This window comes from Euprymna scolopes, chromosome 2, assembly GCF_053919585.1.
Source record: "Euprymna scolopes isolate OS-2025 chromosome 2, ASM5391958v1, whole genome shotgun sequence".
NCBI lineage: Eukaryota > Metazoa > Mollusca > Cephalopoda > Sepiida > Sepiolidae > Euprymna > Euprymna scolopes.
In genome coordinates, this window is record NC_136483.1 from 73,692,896 (window position 1) to 73,708,762 (window position 15,867).

Consider the following 15,867-nt stretch of genomic DNA (forward strand, 5'->3'; position numbering starts at 1 on the left):
AACAGAATAATAAACCAACAAGTAAACAAAGAGAGAATTAAAAAAAAAATTAAATTAAATAGATAAATAAGTATATCAATGAAATTCTCTATATTAACAGCGATGATATTAAGAAACCCTACGCTTAAACCCATTCGGCTTTACAATTTATAATTTATTAGATTAGATTAACTTCTTAACGCATTGTCATGGCAACACAATACTATAAACATTGAGTAATATATTACAATTATGTATAATTTTTTTAAAAATCGGAAATTATTCAACAAATATATAAAAATATAAAAATAAGATCAACATATTTTATTGACGCACACAACCTAGCACAAAAACTTAATAGTTTAATATTAACGCTGTCTTCATTACAGATTCACAGCATCGCTTACTTCCGGTAAAAATTTAAATAACAACCGATATCTCGTTCGCTAAAAAAAAAAAAAAATGTCAACAAATAATTGAAAAAAAAAAAAATTAGCAGATTAATAAATAAATAAAATCTGAAAATGTCTATGGAAATAGAAATATAGAAACTCATGGATAAACCCTTTTCTGTTTTACAGTTGTCCCGTTCCCACATCCATTTCCGCCTTACGATATTTCAATATTTTTCCTTTTTTAGGGTCTTCTTTGGTTCCTTTTCTTTTGAAAAAGAGATTTTATTTCGAGATATGAAGATCTCCGGTTACATCAAACAGCAAGTTCCTATTTACTGATTTGTATTGTGATTATCTTGAAAAGTAAATGGATATACAAAGTTGATTAAAATAACAAAACAAATAACTTTCGTTTGTCTATTTTTGTTCATACGTCATGCCAATACAACAACCAGTTCCCTGCATTGCTATAGCCTTATACTCTCCCACTTTAGATTTCCTACAGGAGTTGCTCTATTCTTTATCCATATAGCATTACACACACACACACACACACACACACACACACACACACACACACACACAGAGGCGCGTGCGTGTGTAATCTAAACTAATCAACACATCATTATAAATTTTGGAATATATATACTAACAAATGCGTAACATGGATGCATTATTTTTTTTGTAAGAGTTAGAATGTTCAGATATATAATTTTTATTTTAATTAATTTATTTACTTATTTATGAACAGATCCTTATAAATTTTAGAATATATATTTTCGGCAACTCACTGAGTCACATGGGCATATTGTTTTTGCAAATATAAACATTCAGCACACACACATATAATTATTTACTATAATAATTATTAAATACCTATATATATATAAATATATATATATATATATATATATATATATATATATATATATATATATATATATATATATATATATATATATATATATATATAATGGGTTATTTAAATAAGGGGGTAGTCACCAACAATGTGTATTTTTTAACATCATTTTATTATTCCGTGTCTTGGTTTTTCATTGAGAATTATGTTTAGATCATTGTAATAATGTTTTTAAATCATTGAAATCGTTTTTAACGCGTTTCAGACGTTCTGTGAAGCGTCCTCTTCAGAAATTATTTTCAAAATGTGTTGGAGATATAAAAATAGCATTTTCTAGTTCATTTGAAGTGTTTCCAAGGGATGGAAACGTGTAAGTGTCTACTATTTATTGGAATGTTCAATTTTTATTACTCTTTTATTGGGCTGTGGCGAGTCGGCTGTGGTCACTCCTGTGTTGTGTTTCTCTCTCTCACTCTCTCCTTCTGCTTGTATATATATGATTTGTTTTCATTCTTATTTATTTGTAAACTGATAATGATGAATGTTTGAATATACCTACATTCTCATCAACCCAATGAGTAAAATGAGTGCATCATGTTTTTTTGTAAAGTTTTTATAGTTTAAGGAATATGTCTGCTCGAACTCGCGCCCGCCAGAACTTTCTTTCGCTCGCTCCAAAAATTTTAAAAGAATAAAATTGTACAGAAAAGACTTTGAAGTTATATTAAATAATACATTGCAAAAAGTATTGGTTCACACATGAGCATAATAACATGTATATACTTGGTATATTATTAAACTTATTATGGAATATGTAATCTAGACAACAGAGTAAGTAATATGAGCACATTATTATCATTTTTTGTAAGCTTAACCATTGTCAGTCTCATTTATCTCACGCACACATTCCTACACACTAAAGATGTCAGGCGAACATAAAAAGAATTGCTACCCTTTCACACACACTAACAAAAATAAGGTAAACCAACGCACACACATACACAATACCATCCTGCCAAATACTCACATATATGTATTACTTACAAAGAAAGAAAACACATTAAAATTTTACTAGACTTACTGGTAGAGGAGTAAATTTTTCTAGTAAATAAATTATAAGTAAATATATTTATATACCTACAGACACTAGTGTTTCATGCTTATGCAATCATCAGTGTAGGAGATGATGATCAATGCTGTTCGAAGAATTCGAACCCTGCAATAACTCGACAGTTGAGTTTCGATGCTGGCTTGAAACATTTGCTTGTCTAGCCACACTAATAAGCTGTAAACAGCGAAACAGTAATATTTGTGGATGGCAATATTTTACTGCCTTCATGTTAGAGGTCTTGTAAGGAAATCGCTGGTAGACCACTAAGCTTAAGGTATTTCTCATTAGATAAAAACTGTTTCGAGTTCTCAGGCCTGCTGAAAAAATGTTTACGTTTGGTAACATCTAGATTTCACTTACATGAAGGTGTGTCGTGGTCCCTGGCCTTGGTAGAAGCCATCTTTGGACAATGTTAGCGTCTTAGGGTTTTGCCAAGAACCGCACCAACATTTAATATGAATTTGAAATAAAATGTTATGTTTTAACAAAGATAGAAAATGAAGGATATATACAGACATACATGCATAATAAAATGTAAATAAATAAGCCATTAAAAGAACAGAGTCGGGTCACCAGTTAGCAAGTGCAAACTAAAACATAACCAGTGTTTTATGAATAAAAATTCAGAAAAAGGAAACATTATAATAAAATATTTTTATACACGAACTAAGAATAAAAAAGGTACTTTCATTCATTTACACAAACACGTGTTTGGTAAAAAAAAAGTTGGGTCAATAGTTACGAGCCAAAATGTTCATAGTATGAATATATGCATATATAAGTTATATATGTACGAGGGGCGTGCAATAAGTAATGCCCCTGACCCACTTCCCATAGCAGTAGAACAACGAAACTTGGCACAGTTATTAGTTTTTCTCTACATAGGAACCACCCAGAGTTATGCATTTCTCCCATCGTTTGATACAGCTCAGGAGACCGTTTTTTTGTAGAACATCCCAGGTTGGTCCTCCAACCACGATGTGACTTCAGAAATCAAGGCTGCATCATCTGGGAAACGCTTTCCTTTCAAAAACAACTTCATGGCTGGGAAGAGGTGAAAGTCAGAGAGTGCAAGGTCAGGAGAGTAGGAAGGATTTCATAACCACACGCCCGTGCTTCTGATCTGGCGACATGCGAGTTGTGGACCAGAGTGTTGTCCTGCAGGAGGAGGGTACCTTTGCTGATCTTGCCCCGCCTCTTGATTTTGATAGCTTCCCTTAATTTCCTCAAAAGTGAAGCATAATAGGCTCCTGCAATTGTGGTACCCTTTGCCAGGAAATCTGTCATCACTACTCCGTCCTGGTCCCAGAAGACTGTGAGCATGATCTTGCAATCGGAGGGCTGCACCCTTGCCTTCTTTGGAGGTGATGAGTCCAAGTGTTTCCACTGCATTGACTGGGCTTTGGTCTCTGGATCATAGTGATGGACCCAGGTTTCATCCTGTGTAATTAGTCTTTTGAAAGACTTTGACTCATCTTCTTGGCACATCTCCAAATTCATCCTCAAGCACTCGACGTATTCTCACTTCTGGAATGGTGTGAGCAACCTGGGAATACATCTGGCAGACACCTTATGCATATGCAAATGGTCATGAATGATAGTTTCCACAGACCCTGTACTAATCTTGACATCTTGGACTATTTGGCGAATAGTAATGTGCCGATCTTCCAAAATGGCAGCCTCAACTTGACGGACAGATGCCTCATCAATGGCAGAAGGGGGGTGACCAAGTCTGGGAGCTGTTTCCACAGACTTTCGGCGATGTTTGAATTCACAATGCCAGTGTTTTACAAGGTCATATGATGGGGAATTATCACCATAAGTTTCTTTCATTTCATCAAAAGTCTCCTGTGGTGTGCATCCTTTCAAATACAAAAACCAGATCACTGCTCGACATTCAACAAGCTCCATTTCACACCTCAGTTCAAACACATGTAAAACAGAAACCACAATTTGTTCAGAGCTGTAATTTGCCACAAAACCCGTAGAGATATAAATCATTTCACATGCAAAATTTCAGCTAAATCAGACAACTGGAAGTAGGTCAGGGGCATTACTTATTGCACGCCTCTCGTATGTGAGCATTTGGCAGCGTGGTATTGTGAATGTGTTTGTTTGCTGTGTTCTTATTAGTGCATACTAATGGGTAGGAATTCGTTTCTGTCTGCCTGATATAATTAGTGTGCAGGAATGTGTGAGCAAGATGAATAAGGCTGTTATGTGAATCATTGAGTCCTTTTCTTTGCGACTTGCCTCCCTCGGTCTACAGGCACGAGGGGGAGAGGTGAGTGATGTTTTTAGGTTTTTCCAGCTGGTGATGTCTGACAAAAACCGATCTTGTTAATCCGATCTTTTAGGAGTTTCCAACTTTGTGGTGGCTTACTATTTACACGTAGACGTTTTGGGTTGGAAATGATTTTCATTGATTCGTAGCAGAATCGTTAGAAAATGATCTCCAAATCATATTGAAATGGGGTCGTAAATGGATGGTAACATTTAATGTTAGTAAGACTAAGCTGCTCTCCTTTAACAATTACAAGACGCCTCTCCAACCACCAATATCCATGACAAATAACACTCTACCGGAGAATTCTTTCTTCAAACTTCTCGGCCTAATATTCATGGACAATATGAACTGGAACAAATACATTGAAGACGTTGCAAAGGCTACTGCAAAGAAGGTAGGTTCCCTCTATCGAACTAGAGAACTACTCGAACCTGAGAGTAACCTATACCTCTATATTTTAAGCAGTGAGGGCGAGGGCAACGGCCAGCAAGAAAGTCAAAATGGAAACAAGTCGGACGTGGATTTAAGATTTTAACAAGAAATTATGAGGGGGGGGGTAAAAGAAAATGCAGTATTCATCGCTGCAATATGGCATTCCTCTGCCTACTTTACAAATCTTTTAATGGAATGTGCTCTGATGAACTCGTTGCACTTGTGCCCCTCCCTGACAAACCTGCATAGCAACAAAATCTCACTCCTTCATTGCTGAGGTCTGTAAATGCCAGAAAACTTCCTACTCTAATAGTTTTTCCCTCAAACAGCTAGACTTTGAAATTTCCTTCCTGCTACCTGCTTCTTTAAATGTAACATAAACCAACATCTTGTTAATCTTTCCGAAGCATGGTCCCAAATAGTAGCCCCTTACATCCAACTGGCGATATGCCTTGTTAGGGGTGAACGTGAGTAAAAAAAATATATATATTCTGAGTTCACACGTTCCTGTGAAACTTACATGATTTAAGGGAGAGAATCCAAAGGAAGTATAGAAAGAAAAAAAAGTAAACGATTAGAACCATTTGCATTGTAGCATTCATAGAATTCTCTTCATGATTAAGTTGTTATAAAGGTTCAACCCTTACTACAGGCGATAACAACTAAGAATAACACAAATTAACGCTTCTACCAGATCATGGTTGACAGAATGAGAACAATCTACTTTCGCATATTAAATACAAGTGTTCTACTCGAAATACCGCAGAGGTTCCCCGAGCTCGATTCAAAAACTCGACTAAAACGGTCCAAAGTAAAAAATATGGCCCTAAAGAAGTTGAGAGATGGCAACAGTACAAATAGTTGAAAGAAGATAAATTCATATTCAGCAAAATTTTTTTAAAAGTCTTAAAAAATGACACATGTAGTTTTTATTTTGTTATTTTTGAGGTTTACTTTGTGAAATACTTGAACCAAATGATGAAAAAAAATGACAATAGTTTTATTTTTGTTATTTAAAAAAGTCATTCTCTCCTTGAGGGAATTAATCTTGTGTTTTTATAGAAACTGTTAATGTTTTTTGTTCATCCTCAATTGCTGTCATAACCTTGTCATATTATTGAACATATTGGCTTTTTAATCTTGCTTCTCTGTCAAGTGATATTCATAATCTCTTGATGAGTTCATTGCAAAAAATAGTCGTTTTTGGCTAGCAGGCAAAACAATAACGTTTTACATACAAAATAGTAGTGATATATATATATATATATATATATATATATATATATATATATATATATATATATATATATATACTAGCAAAAGTACCCGTCGTTGACTGGGTTCAAAAACAGCCTACAGAAAATGGACTCTGATTTATTAAAATATGATAGGTTATGAAAAGGAAGGGTTGTAAAGAGATAGCTTCGAATTTGGGGGTATCAAAACCAAAGCAAAATATGATGAAAGTAAAAATAAAATAGATAAACCCCATAATTTATTATACCATACCTGTTCACACTGAAACACTTATCACAATATTCTGTGGATCTATATTAAAAAACCGTGTTAAACTTTGTGACATATTTCCATTCTATGGAGCTCAGGCGCGAACGAACATGCCATAATTTTATTATACCATATTTCTTCAAACTGAAAAATAATTATCAAAGTATACTTACGCAGATAGATATGAAAAGTCTTTATTAAAGTTTGTGCCTATTTCCATTCTGTGGAGGCCTGGCGCGAACGCAGACCCCACATTTTTATTATACCATCCCTATTTAAGTTAAAACATACTTATCAAAGTATTCTTATGTACATCTATATCAAAAACCCTTGTAAACGTTTTTTTTTTTCATTTTTAAATTTTTTTATTTCCATACTTTGTGAACCAGGCACGAACGCAAACCCCACAATTTTAATGAACCACCGTTCTGCCAGAAACATTCCCATTCCTGTGTCTCGATACATCCTCTATCGTTATATGTGATCAGTTTTCTATAATAGTCAACCATATAGGAGCCTATTCGTGACCAGACACATTCATACACATGCGCACACACATACATACACACACAGATGTTCAGCTTTATATTATATATATATATATATATATATATATATATATATATATATATATATATATATATAGTAAGGCAGAAGAAATACAGTTTTTCATGCAAAATTGTAATAACACACACACACATACACACACACACATACACACACACACACACACACACACGCACACACACGGTAAGTAAAACACGTTTTCATAACCTGAATAGGTTAGCAAAATAGCAAAATAGCAAAAAGTCTGGAGAAAAAAATTAGATCCTATATCCGGAACGTTTTTGTTCTTTTTTTTTTTTTTTTAAAGAGGTGGCGTTTGATCAATATTGCTGGGGTGCCATGATATAAAATACGGTTTTGTTTTTAAATTCTCGAAGTAGTTTTTCATTGTAAATGACTGATGACTCCTAAAATAATATTAGAATTAGCATGGAATCTTGGAAGCAAACTAATACAATGACTGAAGGATATTAAGTGACTTACAAGCAAATAATTTTTCCAACGAAAGACTTGGGATTAATATTTTTAAAATCAGAAAAAACTCTTGTGGAATGGTAGTTATAACTTCATGCCCTTCAATTTCTAAATTTCTTGGTTTGGTTGAGTAGACTTGCTCTTTCAGGCAACCCCAGAGAAAAAGTCACAGGGTGTTAAGTCAAGACTTCTTACCGGCCATTCATGTGAACCACGACGACCCATCAATCTTCCAGGGAATTGGGGATTTAGCATTCACAAACAACAATAGCAAAGTGTGGAGGAACTTCATCCTGCATAAAAATCAAATCTTCAATATTGTCTCATACGAATGACTGGTCAGGTGGTGTGACTGTGATGCTATATTTCGGGATGTCTTCCCTTTGTCAGGCTTTTTAGATTTTCACAGATTTAAACATTTTTTTAAGAACTTTTGTAGCCCCCCCCCCCCAAAAAAAAAGACATATTGCAACCAAGATGTAAGAGGCTGGTGTGATTAAGAATACGATTTGGGGATTTTGTCCATAGCTGAATACTTGATGCTTCACTAGGGCTATCAAGGGTTTTTATTGTGACCATCACTAGATGGGTTGCCTACCACGGCTTAAGAGAGGCCCATCTACCCCCCAGAGAAGAATAGACCGCACTAGCTTCCCAACCTGGTATTTTACCTCACGGTACATACAGTGCCTGGTCTTCCCAAATAGTCATCCATCTGGTACTGGTCAGGCTTGATGTTGCTTAACTTCGATGATCTGGCGAGAACCGGTGTGTCAACGTGATTGTGCCGTATATAATAATAATAATACAGGATGGACCAAAGAAGAAATGAGGCATCTTGACCAGAAGACCAAGAAACTCATGACAATGCACAATGCACTTCATTCAAAGGATGATACTGACTGGCTTTATGTGAAAAGAAAAGACGGTGGAAGAGAGATGGTTAGCATAGAGGACTGCGTAAATGACACAAGAAAAGAATTAGGAAAATACATAATGCAGAACACTGAAAGAATAATTGTTGCAGATACTGAAAAAACAAACAAAACAGAAACAGAAGAAACAAGGGATAAGGAGAAAAGAAAAATGGGGGAAGAAACAATTACATGGACGATTCATAAGGATGACAAAAGATGAGACTAATGAAAACACTTGGACATGACTACAAAAAGGAAACCTAAACAGAGAAACTGAATCTCTAATAACAGTCGTACCAGATAACATGATTAGAACTAACCACATAAAAGCAAGGATCGATAAGACACAAGAAAGCGGCAAATGCAGACTCTGCACACAAAGAAACGAAACAATAAACTACATAATAAGCAAATACAGCAAACTAGCCCCAAAAGAATATAAGAATAGACACGATCAAATGGGGAAGGCAGTACACTGGCAGTTATGCAAACAACTGAATCTTGAACATCCAGACAAATTGTATAAGCACAAACCGGCAGCAGCACTGGGAAGGAAAAATTCCTATGGGCATGAATATACAAACCGATAAAGCCATCCAAGCAAGAAGACTGGATGTCATAATAGTTAACAAGAAGGAAAAGTTCTGCCAAATTGCAGATTTTTGCCGTTTCAGCTGACCACAAAGTGAAGATCAAGGAGACTGAAAAGTGGAGCAAATACTCGTAACTGGCCAAAGAGCTCAATAGGATCTGGAAAATGAAGGAAGTCAGCATAACACCACTAATAGTAGGAGCACTAGGAACAACACCCCAAAACTTTGAAAAAAGAATGGGAAAGATTAGAATCAGAGAGATGACTGAAAAGATATAACGAATGTCAACAATGAAAAATGCAGAAATATTAAGGAAAACCCTTGAATGTGGAAATTAACAATATGAACTAAAGACACAAGCCTTACATACAGAAACGGCTAGAGATGTAAAACACAAAAGAACATCACATAGACTCATGACAACTGAAACAGTATAATTGTAAGGTACACCCATGTAGTCCTGTGCTCTGCCCCCTTTTTTGTGTGTATGTTACCATAAACTGGCACCACACCAAATAAGTGAGGAGGGTCAAGGAGGATGGAAAGACCGAGGAGAGAAAGCACTATCCAGACCTCCGCTGAATGAGTGCAAAGAGGACTGGGACCTTGGGGAGGCTTATTGCCATCCAAATTCCAGTGAAGACCAATGGTCGCTGCCAACGAGAAATCAATGGTAAGCAGTTGTTGTGATAATGCAAATTCTTTTGCAAAGTTATTGAAAGAGGTGGAGAGTACTGGAAATCTGGGGAGACTTGTTCTTACTCAGACCCCAGGAAACACTGCAAGTTATTCTCAAAGATGATGGCCTGTGTGACTATTTCTAGTGAGTAAATAATAATAATAATAATAATAATAATAATAATAATAATAATAATAATAATACTAAGAACAGGCCCCCAAAACTTGAAATCGGAATTGACGGGAAGACTGGGATTATGCAACGAATGGAAACGCTGAAAACAGCTAAAATATTAAGGAAAGACCTTGAGTGCAGAAACTAGTCTACATGAGCGACAAATTCTTAACAGGCATATAGAAACTGCAACAGAAGTGAAACAAAAAGACGCAACCAAGTGAACTGATGCATCAAAAGTGAAAAGTGCTTACATTCCTTCTTTTCCTCCCTTCATTCCCTCCTTTTCTTCTTCCTCTTCCTTTCCTTTTCTCTTTCCTTTCCCCCCTCCCTTTTCCATTCTTACTCCATTTCTGTTCCCCATAAAAATATAAAAAAAACTGGCGTTAGCACAACTAGCACTTAAGTAATCGAAGAGTCAAAGAGGATTGAAAGCCCAAGGAAAAAAAATCAATGGTAAACGATTGTTGCGATAACGCAAATTAATTTGTACTGGAAAATCTGGGGAGACTTGTTGTCGCTCAGACTGTAGGAAACACCATAAGTTGTCATCAAAGAAAATTCTTTGATGATAGCCTGTGTGAAAACTAGTTAATAATAATAATAATAATAATAATAATAATAATAATAATAATAATAATAATAATAATATTTATTTCACCTGTCTGTTTTAATGTATGTATGTATGTATGTATGTATGCCTAAAACTTTCAACAGAGACGACGGATTTTTACGAGATCAGTATCATTTTGAAGTGCGACGTCTCGGACGACAAATATCGAAAAATTGGCCAAAAACATTAATTCCTTCATCCTTGACTTGACAGTTTTCTAAAAGCGGGGTCAATTTTTTGCGAGCTATTTTTGCAAGTCATCGTATTGGTTGGATTGATTTTGCCTAATTTTAACGTCCCGAACATCTAGTCGCGTCATGGAATAGAGGTAAGACGTCAGATTTTCTTTCATTTTCTTTTCCGCCTTCATGCCACGTGTTTGAGTCTGCATACTACAATTTTTTTTTGCATAACTGTGCAAATAGTAAATGTTACATAACAATGTAACCAGTAAATGTTACATAACAATGTAAACAGTAAATGTTGCATAACAGTGCAAACAGTAAATGTTACATAACAGTGAAAACAGTAAATGTTACTCAACAGTGAAAACAGTAAATGCTGCATAACAGTATAAACAGTAAATGTTACATAACAGTGAAAAACAGTAAATGTTACATAACAGTGTAATAAGTAAATGTTACATAACAGTGTAAAATGTACTTGTTGCATAACATTGTAAACAGTAAATGTCACATAACAATGTAACTAGTATATATTACATAAGAGTAAATATTACAAAAAAATCTAAACAGTAATTGTAGCATAAAAGAGTCAACAGTCAATGTTACATAACAGTGTAAACAGTAAATGTTACATAACAATGTAAACAGTAAATATTACATAATAGTTTAGGCAATAAATGTTACACAACAATGTAACTGGTATATATTATATAAGAGTAAATGTTACAAAACAGTGTAAACAGTAATTGTAGCATAACAGAGTAAACAGGAAATGTTACATAACAGTATAAACAGTGAATGTTACATAACAGTGTAAACTGTAATTGATACATAACAATGTAAACAGAAAATGTTACATAGCAATGTAACCAGTCATGTTACATAACAGTGTAAACAGTAAATGTTACATAACATTGTAAACAGTCAATGTTACATAACAATGTAAACAGTGAATGTTACGTAACACTATAGACAGTAAATATTGTATAACAGTGTAAACAGTAAATGTTACATAACACTGTAAACTGTAATTGATGCATAACAGTGTGAATAGTAAATATTACATAACAGTGTAAACAGTAAATGTTACATAACACTGTAAACAGTAAATGTTACATAATAGTGTAAACAGTAAATGTTACATAACACTGTAAACAGTAAATGTAGCATAAAAGTGTACACAGTAAATGTTGCATGACAATATATCCAGTAAATGTTACATAACACTGTAAACAGTAAATTTTACATAACACTGTAAACAGTAAATGTTACATAACAGTGTAAACAGTAAATATTGTATAACAGTGTAAACAGTAAATGTTACATAACAGTGTAAAAATTAAATGTTACATAACAGTGTAAACAGTAAATGTTGCATAACGAGTGTATTTACAGGAACCAAGCTCGTCTCTTGAAATGTATGTATAAAATACATACTTCTGTTCGTCTTCTGTATGGGTGCATATGTGCATTTGTTACACATTTAATTACAGTTCATCAAACGGGACAATAAACGTACGTGGGACAGTTGTTTAACAAACGTATATATGCATCCTCTCTGTATAGCACAAAGATATATACTTTCTTCCACTGTTATTTTTCTCCATCGGTTGATACTTGGCTCGAAGGTTATGTAAAATACTGTGAATTAAGATACTTTCCTCCGAAGGAAATACCAGTAGGTGTATCAGAATTTTGTAGGAATTTTTGACATCCCTAACACGAAACTGCGGATAAAATATAAAAAACTCGTAATTTCTCATTTAAAAGTGGGTTGTTTATTTTCTTTATGGATTATACTTCCAAAATAAACTATTAAAGTTGTATAAAAAGTAATAGAAATATTATTTTTTAATTTAAAAAAAACAGTAATGAAATTAATTGAATTTTACGAGTTCAGTATTTTTCAATTTTTAAACTTTAAAAATCTATCAAAATTTTTCTATTGATTCTATTTTTACGATATTTTCAGGGTCAATGTGAAATTTTATGCTCTTTCCAATAAACCCAATATAATATTTTAGACAAACATTTTTTTTTATTCACGCCCCCCCATTTTCAAGTATCTATTAAAAAGTAAATAATTAATTTACTAACTAAAATTTTATAAATCACAAATTGAAGATAAAATATCAATAAATAATATATTCAAACAAAAAAAAGTAGTGTTTTTTTAGAAATTTACCTGTAAATTCCGAAGTTTAAAACTTTTTTTTTAAACCACGTTGTTTGTTTTTTCTTTTGTTTTTTTTAAATGAAACCTTGGTCCTTGCTCCTTTAATTGAAAAAAAAAATTAGGGCTTGAATTACATTTTTCGAGTAGTTATAAGCTTGAAAAGACAGGTGTTCGAATTAATTCACGCCTCCCATTTTGAAATGTCTATTAAAAAGTAAATAATTAATTTACTCACCAAAGTATTATATATCACAAATTGAAAATAAATAAGCAATAAATAATATATTCAAATTAAAAAAAAGTAGTGTTTTTTAGAAATTTATCTGTAAAGTCCGAAGTTTAAAACCTTTTTTTTTTAAAACACGTTGTTTTTTATTTTATTTTATTTTATTTTATTTTAATGAAACCTTGGTCCTTGCTCCTTTAATTGAAAAAAAATTAGGGCTCAATTACATTTTTCGAGGGGTTATAAGCTTGGAAAGGAATTAATTAATATTTTTCACGAAATTTCTGACACACCTAAAACACCAGACAACGGATTATATTTTACATATAACTTTATTTTTGTGCTTCTCTCAGAGTTTGGAAACGTTTCTTTTTTGGTTTCTACATCTTGCTATAAACGCATCACTTCAAGCTTCCGGACTGCAAGAAAGAAATTCTTATGAGCTAGTATCTTCAATGGTTCGAACTTAACTTTCTAACTGTCTTGTGTTTACGCGTATATATAAAAACCTATGTCTTTGTTTTGTTGAACTAAATTCCAGACCTTTATTATTATACATATTTTAACTGGTTTTAAAATATTTGACTCGGTAAATATTTTATTGCGGTTATAAAAGCTTCTATTAAAAATATTTTATATTTTAATAACATTGTAATATATCGTAGTGTGGTCTTTTGTTATTTAGTCACTCTTTCGGATGCTCTGGCGTTGCCCGGGAGTTTTTTTTTTTTTTACTTAAATTCTCAATTTTGCTTGCTTTGGCTTTGCCCCCCTCTCATTATTCAACATTGGGATTATAACAAAAAGCCAGCACAAATGGTTTAATCAGATTGACGAGACATTTTCTTTTCCAATTGCCTTTTGCAAAAGGCTTGCTTTTTAGGAACGGTGAAAATATTAAAGTACAGCTTGAATGCTTAAAGTCAAGGGAATTGCCCTGATCACCAAGGAAAAATTCCAACAAAAACGTCTATTATGAAATACTACTACTACTACTACTACTACTACTACTACTACTACTACTACTACTACTACTACTACTAACTTTGAAAAAAAGAATGTCAGAAATTGGAATCAGAGGAATAGCTGCAAAAATACAAACGATTAACGATAATGAAAACGGCTGAAATATTAAGGAAAACCCTTAAATGCGAATAATAATACAAGAAGACAATATAACGAAGAAGCATTACAGGGAATGAAGAACACTGAAGCTGCATATCTACAAGTTCTACATCCCCACCATGCATCCCCCATTGTCTCATCATCGTTCCTCCCAATAGAAAAATGATACCAAAGAGCCGAGAAGGGTCAAGAAGGATTGAAAGACCGAGAAGAGCGCGCTGGCCAGACCTCGGCTGAACAATCGTAAAGAGAACTGGGACCTTAGGGAGGCTTAGTGCCACTCAAATTCCAGTATAAACCAATGGCCACTGCCAGCGAGAAATCAATGCTAAGAGGCTGTTGCGATGATGCAAATTCATTTGCAAATGCTATCGAAGGAGGTGGAGGGAGCTGGGCGTCTGAGGGACTTGTTGTCACTCAGCTTCCAGAGAACACCACAGGTTTCCAATCAGATCATTTGTTGACTTGTGTGAAAGCTCCATGTGAGCCAATAATAATAATAATAATAATAATAATAATAATAATAATAATAATAATAATAATAATAATTATCCACACAAATTAACATTTCTTATAATTATCACAAAGACATGTTTCATTATCTATCCCAAGTATTAATGCGTATAATATAATTATTACCTGCCCCATCTTGAAAATCATTAATGCTATTCATAGTACCATGATTAGATTTATCGATAATCATTATTAATAACATCAATAATAATTACTATCTTTTTAATAAAAATAATGATATAATGATTATTATTTGCCTCCATTTTGTTATTGTGCTCGTCATCTGGTTATTAATAAAACTATCAGACAAGATATCGTGTGCGCGTGTTTGCGTTTCTTGCCTATATATAACTTTGATAAATATGCACTTAATTATTTTAAAGGAAATCAAAAATAAATAAGGAATAACTGAAACGAAATTAAAAATAATTTCTATTAAAAAATGCTGAAAACATGACGTTTGTTATATCACACAAAATTAAATAAACTCATTTTAGCCGTTTCGGACCTATTTTTATTCATAAGGAAAATATCACATAATATATATATATATATATATATATATATATATATATATATATATATATATATATATATATATATATATATATATATTTGATGTATGAGGTTCACCCCACAATTGTTGTCCCAAATCCACACAGATGCGTTATTTATAGTGAAAGAGGCTTGTGTAGAACCATCCATACTTTTTGAAACAACTGCTAACCTCAGTCGGTGCAATTGAATGCTACGACCTCTGGTTTTATGTAAGAGTTTTCCTTCTCCTAGATGCATGTTTTAACGATATAGACGTTTTTTTTTTACTTATTCACCACTTATCAAGGCCTGAAGGTCACTCAAGGATAAGGTTAATGAATATAAAGTGATAGTGTAGTAATTGTTAATCGTGTAAATTGGGTAAAATTTGATTATTTATGGGGACAGTTCAACAAGAACTTGTTTACATTGGATTTGAAAGCTACCATGTTGTATTCAACTGTGAAGTAGGCCAGAAGAACAGTATTTCATAAGCAGGCAGTTCTGGGAAAGAAACTT